The sequence below is a fragment of the Schistocerca cancellata genome, chromosome 1 (genome assembly GCF_023864275.1).
Source record: "Schistocerca cancellata isolate TAMUIC-IGC-003103 chromosome 1, iqSchCanc2.1, whole genome shotgun sequence".
NCBI classification, from domain to species: Eukaryota; Metazoa; Arthropoda; class Insecta; order Orthoptera; family Acrididae; genus Schistocerca; species Schistocerca cancellata.
In genome coordinates this window covers 1,192,834,038-1,192,848,015 of record NC_064626.1, presented here as the reverse complement: position 1 = coordinate 1,192,848,015, position 13,978 = coordinate 1,192,834,038, and the positions used below count along the sequence as shown (strand labels likewise).

General features: G+C 37.5%; 1 long non-coding RNA gene and 1 pseudogene across 1 annotated transcript; one reads left to right on the top strand and one right to left on the bottom strand.

Annotated features, from left to right (window-relative positions):
* Positions 1-1,202: 1,202 nt before the first annotated feature.
* Positions 1,203-1,319, bottom strand: LOC126100511 (5S ribosomal RNA; annotated as a pseudogene).
* Positions 1,320-7,190: 5,871 nt separating this feature from the next.
* On the top strand, positions 7,191-7,727 carry LOC126163471 (uncharacterized). The gene is made up of 3 exons (XR_007535260.1): positions 7,191-7,206; positions 7,365-7,475; positions 7,654-7,727. It is a non-coding gene; the product is annotated as an uncharacterized LOC126163471 (long non-coding RNA).
* Positions 7,728-13,978: the final 6,251 nt, after the last annotated feature.

The following is a 13,978-nucleotide window of genomic DNA, read 5'->3' as shown; positions in this document are numbered from 1 at the left end:
TGTGGCACACAGATACAAACTACCGCTGGAATAGAATGAAATTTCATTCTAGAAACATCCCCCAGGCTATGGCTAAGCCATGTCTCCGCAATATCCTTTCTTTCGGGAGTGCTAGTTCTGCAAGGTTCGCAGGAGAGCTTCTGTGAAATTTGGAAGGCAGGAGACGAGGTACTGGGGGAATTAAAGCTGTGAGGACGGGGCGTGAGTCGTGCTAGGGTAGCTCAGTCGGTAGAGCACTTGCCCACGAAAGGCAAAGGTCCCGAGTTCGTGTCTCGGTCCGGCACACAGTTTTAATCTACCAGGAAGTTTTTACCTCAGGAGTTATTAAACCTGGTGTCCAAGCAATGTGTGGAATATTTTCACATACATATCTTGAAGATGTCATAAAAACTAAAAGTACCAGTGCACAGAGAGAGAGAGAGAGAGAGAGAGAGAGAGAGAGAGAGAGATGTGATGCAATTACACATTTTATTCTGAGGAATCCGCCACACTTGAACACTGACACTAAAAAAATCGCAGCAAACTTGTGAAACATTAATGAGACACTTTGCACAGATTTGTGGGAAATACCACATCATTCCCTTGTTTTTGAGCATGAGCTGCTGCAGAAGTTATTAAATGCAATTGAATTGGTCTCTAAATACACTTTTACAAAGGTCACTGCACAGTAGTTTACTTCAGTTTTGCGATGTGTACCACCACACTTGAACATGGACACTCAAACAATCGCAGCACACTTGTGAAACCTCCCAGCCTTCCTCCCTGAGACACTCCTGGAGATTTTGTGGCAAATAGTTCCCAAAACCGATATCGGCTGCAATATCCGATTTTACATGCCAAAACGACTGTATTTGGAAGTCGAAATAAATACCTTTATAACAGGATGCCCACCACTTTTCGAGTTTTAACTGCTTGTTTGAAGGTACTACCAGAGAGGGGAAAAAAAATTCAAAGTCGTACATTTGTTGTGGCGTTCGTCACTTTTCTGAAACTCTGAATAGCAGTCCGTCTTCAGGCCACAAGTGGCCCATCGCGACCATCCGACCGCCGTGTCATCCTCAGGTGAGGATGCGGATAGGAGGGACGTGTGGTCAGCACACCGCTCTCCCGGTCGTTATGATGGTTTTCTTTGACCGGAGCCGCTACTATTCGGTCGAGTAGCTACTCAATTGGCATCACGAGGCTGAGTGTACCACGAAAAATGGCAACAGCACATGGCCGCTGGATGGTCACCCATCCAAGCGCCGGCCACACCCGACAGCGCTTAACTTCGGTGATCTCACGGGAACCGGTGTATCCACTGTGGCAAGGCCGTTGCCCAAAACTCTGAATAGGCTTAGTATATATTTGCTGCTGGAGTCCTCACTTTTCAAAGCACATTACAGATGTGAAAATCACAACAATTACATATCTAAAGTTTCATAACATATTTCGGATCCCACAACAGATCGTGAAAACAAAAGCTCAACCAGAATTTGAAGTACTGTCCTAGAGACAGGAAAAATGGCTAGAATTTTCCATGTCGTACAACTGCTGGTCTGGAGATGCTCTAAAGCCACAGTGGTGGGTGTGGAACAGCATCCGACCTGTCTGAACCAGAGGCGGATGGTCTGATTGGACTTGTCCTGAACTCTGAAACAAAGAAGACATCACGTGACTCTCAGATGTCACAAAACTTTCTGTAGATACCTTGCCCCTGTCTTGTTTGAATCAGTCTCTAGAGGCTCCAAAGCCCCACACAAAGGACGTCTTGTGACTCTCTGACGTCACGGAACTTCCTGTGAATGGAGCATTCTGATTGGTTCTTACTGACTTTACCTGCCAAATTGCTGCTGCGAGTGTGGGAGCACCGTCCACCACTTTCTGCAGATAGACAAATGACGAGATTTTCAGTGGCAGACTGTTTTGAACAGATTGAAAAACATACAGCAGTCATATTGTACTGACAGTTAAATACTGCAAAAGTGGTCTACAGATTATGAAATGCGGAAACTACCCCCAACGACGCTTCCTCAATTACACTGCACCGCTGCTGTCGAGGATAGCTTGAATTTTTCGGTGTGACACCGATCTCCAACCAGGCCATTTCACCAAACACGATTCTACCACGATGTAGTAGTAAACACAATACGTATCCTGCACCATACAAAATCATGACTTCTGCGTCCTGCATATAGTTGTCTACCACCAGACACTCATACATATACTGCAAAGAAGACACATCTGCAAAAAAAAAAACGTAAGCACACGTACTGTATATCATCTCAGCACTAGATATTTCCTGCTAGGTCGGTTGGTCATCCACTGCAGTCGAGAGTCAACTGCCCCCAGCACACACTATAAATAAATAAAATAAAATAAATTTTATTGTCATTCAACTGATTACAGCTATAGACAACGTCAGGATTACAAAAACATGAATAAATCTTCTTATATTAACAGCATTAGAGAAATTATGGTACATTCTCCAACAGTTACTTCTATGACATCAAATTTTCACATTCATAAAATTCATTAATTGAGTAAAAAGGACTAATCAATAACCAGCTGTACAATCTGTGCTTAAATAAGTCGAGTGTAGCTTCTACCCATTCTGCAGGCAGTTTGTTGAACATTTTCATACCAATAACTTCATAGCTCTTCAATGTTTTCGATAATCTACAGTAAGGTATGTCAATATGCCTATTACTTCTAGTGCAGTGGGAGTGTAGATCCTGTCTAAGCTGGTATCCTCGTAAGTTATTTTTTGTATAGAAGAGAACAGTGTAAATGTATAAGTTTATTACAGTTAATATAGGTCAATAAACAATGGCCAGCAGTGGGCACGATTTTCTGAGCTTGCAGTAATCCTAATAACTTTCTTTTGTAGTACCAAAATATCCTGAATGTGCATACTATTACCCAAAATAAAAGTCCATAGGATATGATACTGTGAAAAAAAGCGAAATAGGCTGTTCTCATATAAACCAAAGGTACATGATATTTTAAATTTCTTAACAAGTACACCAAGAAAACCTTGCGGTAACATACTTAATGTTGGCTCCCAAGACAATTTATTATCAATGGCAATACCTAAAAGCTTTACATTACCTAGACAGTCTTCTACTGTCAAATCTCTTAAACTAAATACTGCTTGCTGAGTTTTACTCTCATCGATCAAAAATCCATTAGCTTGGAACCAGATTGCTGCTTGCGATAGTGTCTTTGGTCATAGTTTGAAGGGCATCAAAGTCTGAATCAATATTGAAAAAAAGTATTATCATCAGCAAAGAGGATGGAGTGAGGATTTATATAAAATGGCAAATCATTTATCATTCAAATGAATAACAAAGGTCCCAAAACTGAACCTTATGGCACACCGCACTTAACGTCAGCTATCTGCGATCTCTTGTTCCAAATACACACAATTTGTTTACAGTTATTAAGAAAGATTTAAATGTCTACATTATTGTTAATGATTCCATAATGAACTAATTTGTTGAGAAGTGAACTACACAGTCGAAGGCTTTGCTAAGGTCACAAAAAGTAGCCTGAGCAAAGTTCTTCACCTTTTTTTATCAAAGGGTCTATAGCATGAACAGTAGATTTGCCCTTCCTAAAGCCAGGTTGTGCAGCAGAAAGAATGTTGTTATGTTCCAAATAATCACATAACAGGCAGTAGATAATGGATTCTAAAACCTTAGAAAAACTGGTGTCAGAAATACTGGGCAATAACTAGAATGGCAATTTTTCTCATCCTTCTTATAAATGTTCACAACTCTTGATAATTTTAACACCTCTGGAAATACACCTTCATTTAAACATTTATTTATACAATAAGTGAGAGGAAGTATTATACAACTGGCTATGTTTTTTAACATATTACTAGGAAGATCACATATATCTACACTATCAGAAGGCCTAAAATTATTTACAATACTTAAGAGAATATCTGGTGTTACCTCTGAGAAAAAAAAATTGTCTTTCAATGAACAACTTATGTTATTACATTTTTTTAAAATATCAGATGCAGTTTCCTGAGGCCTAACAGTACTTACACCAATTTCATTAACAGATTGCACACAAAACTTATTAAACTCAGTTAGTGATATGGCTACAACCTCTTTTTGTTTGCTTTTGGCCACTGAGTTAATTACACTCTTACATTTATTTTTGGACGACTCAATACTAAACAAGTTATGTTATTTCTTAGCCTCATTGATTGCAAGTTTGTAATCCTTTCTAGCTCTTAACTACCTTAACTTAGCCCCATCTGTTTTGTGTAGTCTACAAAAATCAAATACATTAATAATTTGTTTTTGATATTCGCTAGTTCAAAAGTGTACCATGCATTCTTATGCCTATGCTTATTTGTGTTATATGTGTTGGGATTGATTTTACATTTGTACTGAGGAAAGCTTGTCTCAAAAATAGTTAAGAAAGCAAGGAAAAATCTATCAAAGACTATATTAGCAAAACAATGACTATTGTTGTTAAGCAAATCTTCCCAATCACAATTCTTGAGTGAAACCTTAAAATTTGAAATTTTGTCCTGTGTTATTGGTCTTGTTATGGCCACTTTAGGCTCTTCGAGCTCTGTAGACTTCATATTAAGCCATCTTATTTCTATCCAAAATGATTCATGATCTGAGAAGGCAAAAACAGCTGCATCAGAACATATTAAATCTCTACTAACATTTGTAAATATATTGTCAAGACAAGAAGTAGGTTTGTAGTTAGTAAAGCTAAAATTAAATTGTCTTAACAGATTTTTAAATTCATTTACACTGTGTGTATCTTTTGTTATATCAAATGCAGCATTTGTGTCACTACCAATCACTATACTATACTTTCTCCACTGGGGTCCATGAAAAAAATTTAATTAATTCTCTGCTCTTTCTAAAAAGATTAGTGGATCATCTGTAAAGTGATACAATGACAATTTTTTAATTTTCAAGATATATACCTGTAGCTTCAAAGTGCAACTCAGTACACACAAAAACTAAATCTAATGTACTATTACTGTTTGTTAAAGTTTTCTTAACGTAAATTGACACACCCCCATGAATATGTTGTTCTCTGCTGAAACTATTAACTAACTAGAAATCATCTAATACATGAAAAGAAATTCCATTACCTTTACACCAGTGCTCACTCAAACACAATGAATTGAGCATATTCTCATTTGCAAAATCATTTAAAACTACATGTTTTCCACTCATACCTTCAACATTGAGAAAGTTGATGAATAAGTTTTATTATAAGGGCTATCCTTATTGCTGCTGTTTTTCTCAAAACAATGACTTAACTTCATACTGAACAGTGTGGCAAGGGGAAGAACTTTTATGTACAAAATTCTTAATGCTATTTTTGTTTTGACCTTTCATGTGTTCCCTGACCAAATTCAAGGACCTAGTACATATATTTATGAAATCTTGCTTATCTTTAAGCTGGTTATCCACTGTGAATCTGGGCAAACCAACTAGGCCTTGGTCTTCCTCGTTACCTCTAAAAAAGAATTTTCCTTAAAACTAAGTGGTATTGTCTCTAACCTATTAATTTCTCCTATGCCCAACTAATTTATCAGCTAGACTGATGATTTCATCACTCACATATTTTTTCCCAAGTTTATTCAGATGTAGGCCACGGGTGGTATGGAATCTTTTACCAAGTCAGTTATATTTACAAAAGACACATTTCTAAAGTATTTACTAAATTTTTTCACTCCGTCATTTACTCATGCCACTTCTACATTCACACACAATCAGAATGGGAGATCATGCCGAAACAGTACTGAGAAGAGGATAATTCTTCTGTTTTGTAGTTCATGCAACTTTTTTCTTAATGACAATAAGAAGCCTTTTCCCTCACTTTTCGTTACATCGTTTGTTCCAGCAAGAAAAACTGTCATTTCAGTAGAATCAGTTGCTGAAGAACTTACCACGACATCTTCAAATTTTGTACAAGCTTTTACTGTGGCTGACACATGATGGCTCGAACTGTTTTCAATAATATATCGTATTTTCTGTCCTTGGCTATCTGCATAGGCATCTATTTTCACAGGCCTAAGTCTGCCTTTAGAGCTTGGTGTCTTTGGGCGTTTCGTTTCATTACTTCCATTGGTATTTGATCTAAAAGTTTTACTACTCTCTCTATTCACCCCACTTTCATTAGGCTTACTTGGGTTAGGCAGTTTAACTTGTAAGCCTACTTCAACGTTTTTTTTCTGTAACATTAAGATGTTCAAGAACACTAAATCTATTTTTCAAGGCCAGAAAATTAACATGATCTTTCTTCAGTGCAGAATTGCATTTTTTTGTGATAGTAACAATGTCCCTCTGTCTTTGTAAACTGTCCTTTGGCCTACATTGATTATTTACTTGTGAGGAAATTTTTACTGAACTAACCTTGTCTTCAGAAAGTTTTTTGATGAGTTCCAAGTCAATCACTGCATATTCCTTTTTCAGTTTCTCGTTTTCTTTAGCCAAAGCTAAGTTCTTCTCCATAACAGCAGATAAAATAACTTGTAGGGTATCATAGTCTGTGTTTACCTGACGTTTATTTTCTTCCAGCAGCGCCATATTGTCTTTACCCTCTAGGCAAACTTTGCATCGCCATTCACTATTTTCGTCTGGAAGAGCGTCTTCTTTTAATTTTGCACATCGAAAATGTATCCAACGATCACATTCGTCGCATAGAATTCCGTTTTCACAATTTTTATCACACTTTTTTGCACTTTATACACATCATAATTCTACTTTTGTTGGGAGCTGACTCAGTTGTAAAAACACTACTTGCCGCCATCTTAACACATATAGTTGCCGTAAGGAATTCGAGCCTGATACGCGATCAGGGCGCCCTCTGTGTACTGCAGCCACTCTCTAAACTGGTTTACAAAGTAGTGTTGGGCTAAACTGCGATTTTCCGATATCAGTGATTTCTGTGAATGCTACTTTTCAGTATCTGTTATTCTTAACTGTGATTTGTCGCAGTTAAGAGACGCAGGTAAGGAACCTAGGTCGCGTATCCCTCCGCCACTGCTATTTCTGCGACTCCTGCGACTTCCGCGACTCCTGAGACTTCCGCGACTCCCGCGACTTCCGCGACTCCTGCGATTTCTGCGACTCCTGCGATTTCTGTGGCTCCTGCGATTTCTGCGACTTACCACCGTATGAAAAAGCTACATCTGTCCACACAGAAAATTGCATCGCAACAAACCTGTCATTGGTAAGTATGTTTTACGTTTGTTCTTCCGTTGGCTTTAATCTTGTATTAAAGAAACAACTGTTAAAATATTAATAGTGTAATTAATATGTAAGTAGCCATACAGTACCATAATAGTTCGTGTTTAGAAAATGAATTCTACCATATTGTTATGTTCTCAGGTACCCGAACTACATTTCAGTCACTCAGTAAAGTGATAACTCAAAATATCATTGTCAGCAGATCTGGAGAAATTGCCACTGCGTCTTTAGACCGTTTTCGTCAGACGAGAGGTTAGTTTCTAAGTGTTTCGATGGACTTAATTACTTAAGTGAGATCGTTCTTGCAAATGTGAAATATACCCCATTGAGTGGCTTTCATTACAGCAAATATTAGCAATCTACTCTGTCAATTATATTGCTTGTAATTAGTGACAGCAAAAATTGTTTAATAATTCTTGTGATTTTGCAGACACAGTTCTGGTTGCTGTACGTATCTATCCACATCAAGGCTGTTGGGAGAGACTCGTGAAGATTCAAGAGAGCTCTTTAGAGGATTTGCAGTTTAAAAGTGACATTATTGCGAAATAAGTGTGCAGATGAGTGATTAAACTGTGTTTTATTGAAGTTGTTGTGCGATTTTAAAGGAATAATAAATGTTAAATACAGTGAGCGAATAATGAAAATCTCATTTTCCACATGTTAAGCCGTCCTATACCCGTAATTTTCCGCCACATATTTATTGGTAAACACTTGTTGGAGAGTAACATGCCGCCGCCCCCCCCCCTCTCTTTCTCCACAATATTGGTGTGACACTGACCTGTAACATATTCCGAAGTCTACAATATGCATTTTGAGGCTGTTGATACGAAAGTGGGAAGTTCAGATCTTACAGTTAAATCAGGAATAGCTTAAGTGAATTACTTGAAAGTAACACAGGAAAAGCTTACTTATGTAGGTGGTAGTAATGTCGGCAAAAAGTTCTTGTGTGTGTGAAGTTGCCATGTAGAACACCAGGTGTAAAACTTTTCTCCCGAGTCTTGAACTGTGTCGGAACAAAAGTGAGGCATTCATATGACACAATAATACTGTTTTTATTTCACTACACTTATACAGGTGTCTGAGTTCTGCTGTGTTAACATTGCAAAATCCTGTAGGCATGTGGAGTATTAACCAAAACTGTCATATTGGAAGCAGAATCAAACACATTTCTTACGTTACTTGATATTTTCAGGAGAAAAAGGCAATGTTGCTTCTTATTAACATAATACATTCAGAGTCACAGCTGTGTTTGACCAACCATAACTGATGCTGAATGTGCATGTCGTCATATAATATGAAGGGCTTATTTCAATAGTGGTACAAGTCCATTACCTCCACTTTTTTGTCTATAATGCTTCTGAAATTAATTATCCAAACAAACATAAATAAAGGTTCATCTCTAGCAAGAAGGCATATGCTTGAATATTTCTGGTATCACAACTGCAGATTTTTCAGCACTCATTTAACTTTACGACCCTGTATCTCAAAATGAACAAAAGTGGACTTGTACCACTATTTAAATAAGCCCTTCATATTCAGTATTATGCACACAGTCACACACAGCACGTCGATCTCGTGAGGCACAAGGCTCTCGTAACGAAGTACGTACGTCGGTCAACAGATGGCATTAGGAAAAGAATGTTAACTGCGCTTTTTAGTAGCTACTTGCGACTCTTAGTTGCGGTTTGTCACAGAAATCGCAGTTTGACTCGGTAGCGAATAGCATAGTATGAACTTTGCTCAACAGATGGCACTGCTAACTGCGCTTTTTAGTTGCTACTTGCGACTCTTAGTTGCGATTTGTCACGGAAATCGCAGTTAGACTCGATAGCGTGTCGCAGATATGAGCGTAGTACGAACTTTGGCCAACAGATGGCACTGTTAACTGTGCTTTTTAGTTGTACTTGCGACTTCTAGCCGCGATTTGTCACTGAAATCGCAGAAAGCAGTACGGAATTCGGCCAACAGATAGCTCATGGCGTTGAATGTGAAATGCTACTTGCGACTGCTAACTGTGACTGCAATCGCAGTTAGATTTTGTAAAGTTGTTATTGTGATATCTGTGACTTCTCAATCACTGTGATTTCTAACAGATACGCGATTTCCTGCCCACCACTATTACAAACTTTGTAATACAAAGGCTGGACCGCTTCCCCCGGCATAAACGCCAGCACTGATGATACTGTTTCTCGTCTGGCCTGCTTGCCTGCAACGACTTGCAATCATTTAATGATTTACCTAAAAATATAGCTCACCCTGTTGTGTGTTATGCTGATGATACAACACTACTTACCACACATCAGAACATTTCAGATCTGAATAACCTAACAAAAGAAACACTAGATAAGGCCCTGGACTGGTTTGCAGCCAGTAAGCTCCTATGCAACCCTGACAAAACACAACAACTTTTAATGGGAACATCAAATGAAGTAGGCAATAAGTCGGTAAAACTCTTAGGTATTCACATTGACTCAAAACTATATTGGGAGGAACATGTCAATCATGTATGTGAAAAAATATCTCGGGTGGCATACCTTCTCTTGAAACTAAGGGAGGTAGTGAGCTTGGAGTACCTTAGGGTGACCTACTTTGGGCTATTCCAGTCACATATTTCATATGGTCTTATTATATGGGGGCACTCCCCTCACATCAAAAACGTATTGAAATTACAAAAAAAGTCATATGTATAATATGTAAAAGAGGTCATAGGGAGCACTGTCGTCCTCTTTTCTCCAGACTCAGAATACTTACAATTATAAATTTATACATCTATGTGTCTGTACTCTATATTAAAAATAATATTTCAGAATTTATTGCCAGAAAGGAAATACACGAACACAACACCAGGGCGGATGGTAATTTAGACATACCGCGCCACAGATTAGCGAGAACAGGAAATTCCCACAAAGTTAACCCACTCAAAATGTTCAATAAACTGCCAATTCATGTTCAGTCTGTGGATACAAATTCTTTTAAAATTAAGTGGTACAGCTGGCTGTCAGATCATCCATTCTATGACATTAAAGAATTCTTTGAGATGCCTGAGGAGAATATAAGCATGTAAAAGTTGTCTGTAGTTAAACATATTATTTTGCGCTGTGGTTAATCGTGTGTAATTACAAAGTTTATACTATAAACAATAAAATACCACATTATATTAGATTATAAGATAGCTTGTTGCGTTAGCTTTTAAAAGCTATCCTTTGTAATTTGGTACACTGCCATGCTTCAAATGTATTTATAATGTATTGACAGAAGTTTATTTTGTTATTCTGTATGTACTAGTACATCTTGTATGACGAAGCCAATATCATTGTAAAATGATCTATGGTGAATAAAATTCTTGAAATTCTTGAAAACACCCTGGGATTACAAGAACATATGTAATTTCACACAGTTAGCCAGAATATCACACCACCTACGCAATAGTTGTCTAAATCAAGCGTATAGTAGTATGCTACCAATCGCTTCCACAGTATAATTCTGAAGATAAAGAGTGAAAACTATATCTTTAGAAATCCTAAGTTTTAGCGAGGTCATTATGTGGGATGTGTTGCAAACCACTGAGTAACTTGAAACTTATCTCATCTCGAAAAAGCGAATGAAAATAAGCAAAGTAGACTAATTTTCGTGCCGAACAATCGTTTACTTCAGATACCATTCGAATATTAAAAATGACAGTATTAAGCCTTTGAACAAGATCCTGAACATGGGCTTTCCACAACAGTTTGCTATCTATCTGAATACCTAGAAATTTACACTGTCCGGTTTCGCTAATCATATGCCCATTCTCTGAAATTAAAATGTCAGGTTTTGTTGAATTGTGCGTTAGAAAATCTAAAAACTGAGTCTTACTGTGATTTCACGGTAGTTTGTTTTCTACAAGCCATGAACTTATGTCATGAACTGCTCTAATTGAAACAGAGCCAATGTTGCACACAACATCCTTTACTACCAAGCTAGTGTCATCAGCAAACAGAAATATTTTAGAACTACCTTAACACTAGGGGGCATGTCATTAATATAAATAAGGAAAATGAGTGGCCCCAACACTGACCCTTGGGGCACCCTCGATTTGACAGTACCCCACTCAGACTCCATTTCACAGCCATTCTCAGCACTGTGAATAATGACCTTTTGCTGTCTGTTGTTAAAGTAAGAGGTGAATCAATTGTAGCTACTCCCTGTATTCCATAATGGTCCAATTTCTGGAACAATATTTTGTGATCAACACAAACGCCTTAGTTAAATACAAAAATATGCTACCTATCACTCGAAACCTTTCGTTTAATCCATCCAGTACCTCACAGAGAAACGAGAATAGAGCATTTTCAGTTGTTAAACGACTTCTAAAGCTGTACTGTACATTTGATAGCAAATTATGTGATATAAAATAATCAATTATGCAGCAGAGTACTTTAATATTCTGTTAGGTTCTCAAATCATATGCATGGGAGCCCTTAGTCTTCAGTGATTTAATTATTGACTAAATCTCCCCCTTGTTAGTATCACAGAGGAATATTTCAGAGATGAATCTCAGAAAGGCATTTTCCAAAAGATTTATATGATTCCCTTAGAAACTGAATTTTTATTTAATTCACCAGTAATGCTCAGAAAAGATTGTTAAATACTATACAATATCTGACTTATCAGTAACAGAAATATTTTTACTATTAACTGACTATATTGTCGACCTTGTTCTGCTGATCAGACATTTCCTTCACAACTGGCCACATACTCTGTCTTCCTGATAACATTTTTAATTGCCTTACAATACTGTTTGTAACGGGCTAGTGTTGATTGATTCTGACTACTTCTAACACTTCGATATAATTCTTGCTTGGTTCTACATGATATCGTTTTCCCACAAGTCAGCCATCCAGACTGCCTTTTACTTCTAGTACCCTGTTTCGAACGTTCTAATGGAGAGCAAGTCTCAAAGAACATGAGAAATGTGTTAAGCAAAGCATTATATTTGTCATCTGTGTTATCGGCACTATTAAACATCCTGCCACTCTTGTTCCTTAACAAGGTTTAAAAACTCTATTGCTGTTGGATTAACTTTCCTACATAGTTTGTAATTATATGTGACATTTATTTGAGTACAAAAGCCTTTTAGTGTTAAAATTTGTGCATCATGGTCTGAAAAGCCATTTACCCTTTTACTAACAGAATGCCCATCTAGGAATGAAGAATGAATAAAAGTATTGTCTATGGCTGTGCTATTGTTTCCCTGCACCCTAGTTGGAAAAATACAGTCAGCATCAGATCATATGAGTTTAAGAGATCTACCAACATCCTATTTCTTGCACAACCATATAGAAAATTAATATTAAAGTCTCTACATATAACTAATTTTTGGTACTTCCTATAAAGTGAACCGAGAGCCCTCTCTAGCTTGGGCTGAAATGCTCTGAAGTCAGAGTTAGGGGATCTGTAAAAACAACAATTAGAAGTTTAGTTTCACTAAATTCAACTGCCTGTGCATAACTTTCAAATATCTGTTCAGCGCAGTGCTGTGATATGTCTACGGACTCAAATGGAATATTTTTTTTTTACATACATGGCCACTCCCCCACTCCACAAGCAAATCCTTGAAAAACAGCCAGCTAATCTGCATCCTGGTAAAGGAAACCTATGAATTGTCAGATTATGTAAGTAGTGCCCCGTATACCAATAATATCAACGTCTATAAGAGGTAGTCATGAGTTTGTATGGTGCAGGGTACGAATTGTGTTTACCACTACATCATGGTAGAATCATTTTTGGTGAAATAGCCTGGTTGGAGGTTGGTGTCGCACCGTAAAATTCAAGCTATCCTACTATGTGCATTGTTTCTTTGCAACTCAGCTACTAAAATTCGCAACATCTTGTCCAGGATAGCTACATTTGGCACTGAAAACATGGCTGAGCTATCTATCAGTTGCACAAAAGAAGACAAGAGAACAACATAGAACAGCAATGACGACACTTAAATATACTACTAACTTGGTTCGAACATCAGTGAGACAGCTCCTTACATTTCTGCAACAGATCAGACGAGTACACCATTCATTTGTGAATTGTTTTTGCGTGCTTTAGAAAGGAGCTACTTATTTCTGTTGCCATTGTGGTTACTGTCTAGATCAGTGACTGTCAAACTTTTTTGTTCAAGAGCCAGCACTGATATTGTCAGGCACCAGCTCGGGTTGCATGTACTATTCTTTAAATAGCTTGGGGGCTGCTGCTTTGCTCGCGTAGACTGTGTGGCCTGCAGGTTTTTTTTTATTTTTGTATTTAATTGAATTTTTATGTTGTTCACAAATTGCAACACCTTCCAAGCTTTTCACGACAGTTAAGGCCATACAAGCATGGTCTTTTCCGAATGACTTGTGACCAAAAATCGATTCTGGTACCTGGAGTACAAAGCTTTTGTTAATAATGCCTTTCATGTTGTTGTGGAGATATTTCCATAGCAGCTTTCATCCCCCAACAAATCTTTCTTTATATTTAACTGAGAAATGAAATACAGTACCAGTTTTCATAAACTTAGCTTTAAAAGTTTTTTGTAATGTGACGCGATATTTTCTTAAGAGTTTTCTTCCGCTATTGCACTCCCTTAGGGGTTGAATTTACAGAAACACAGAACACGTGTTTGTTTGTTTTTTATTTATTTTTTCAACATCCAACTGAGAAGTCAAATATCAATTGTCATAGATGTAATCTTAAAAATCCTTTAGTGGTTATTTAGTAATTATTTATTTTCAAAAACATCT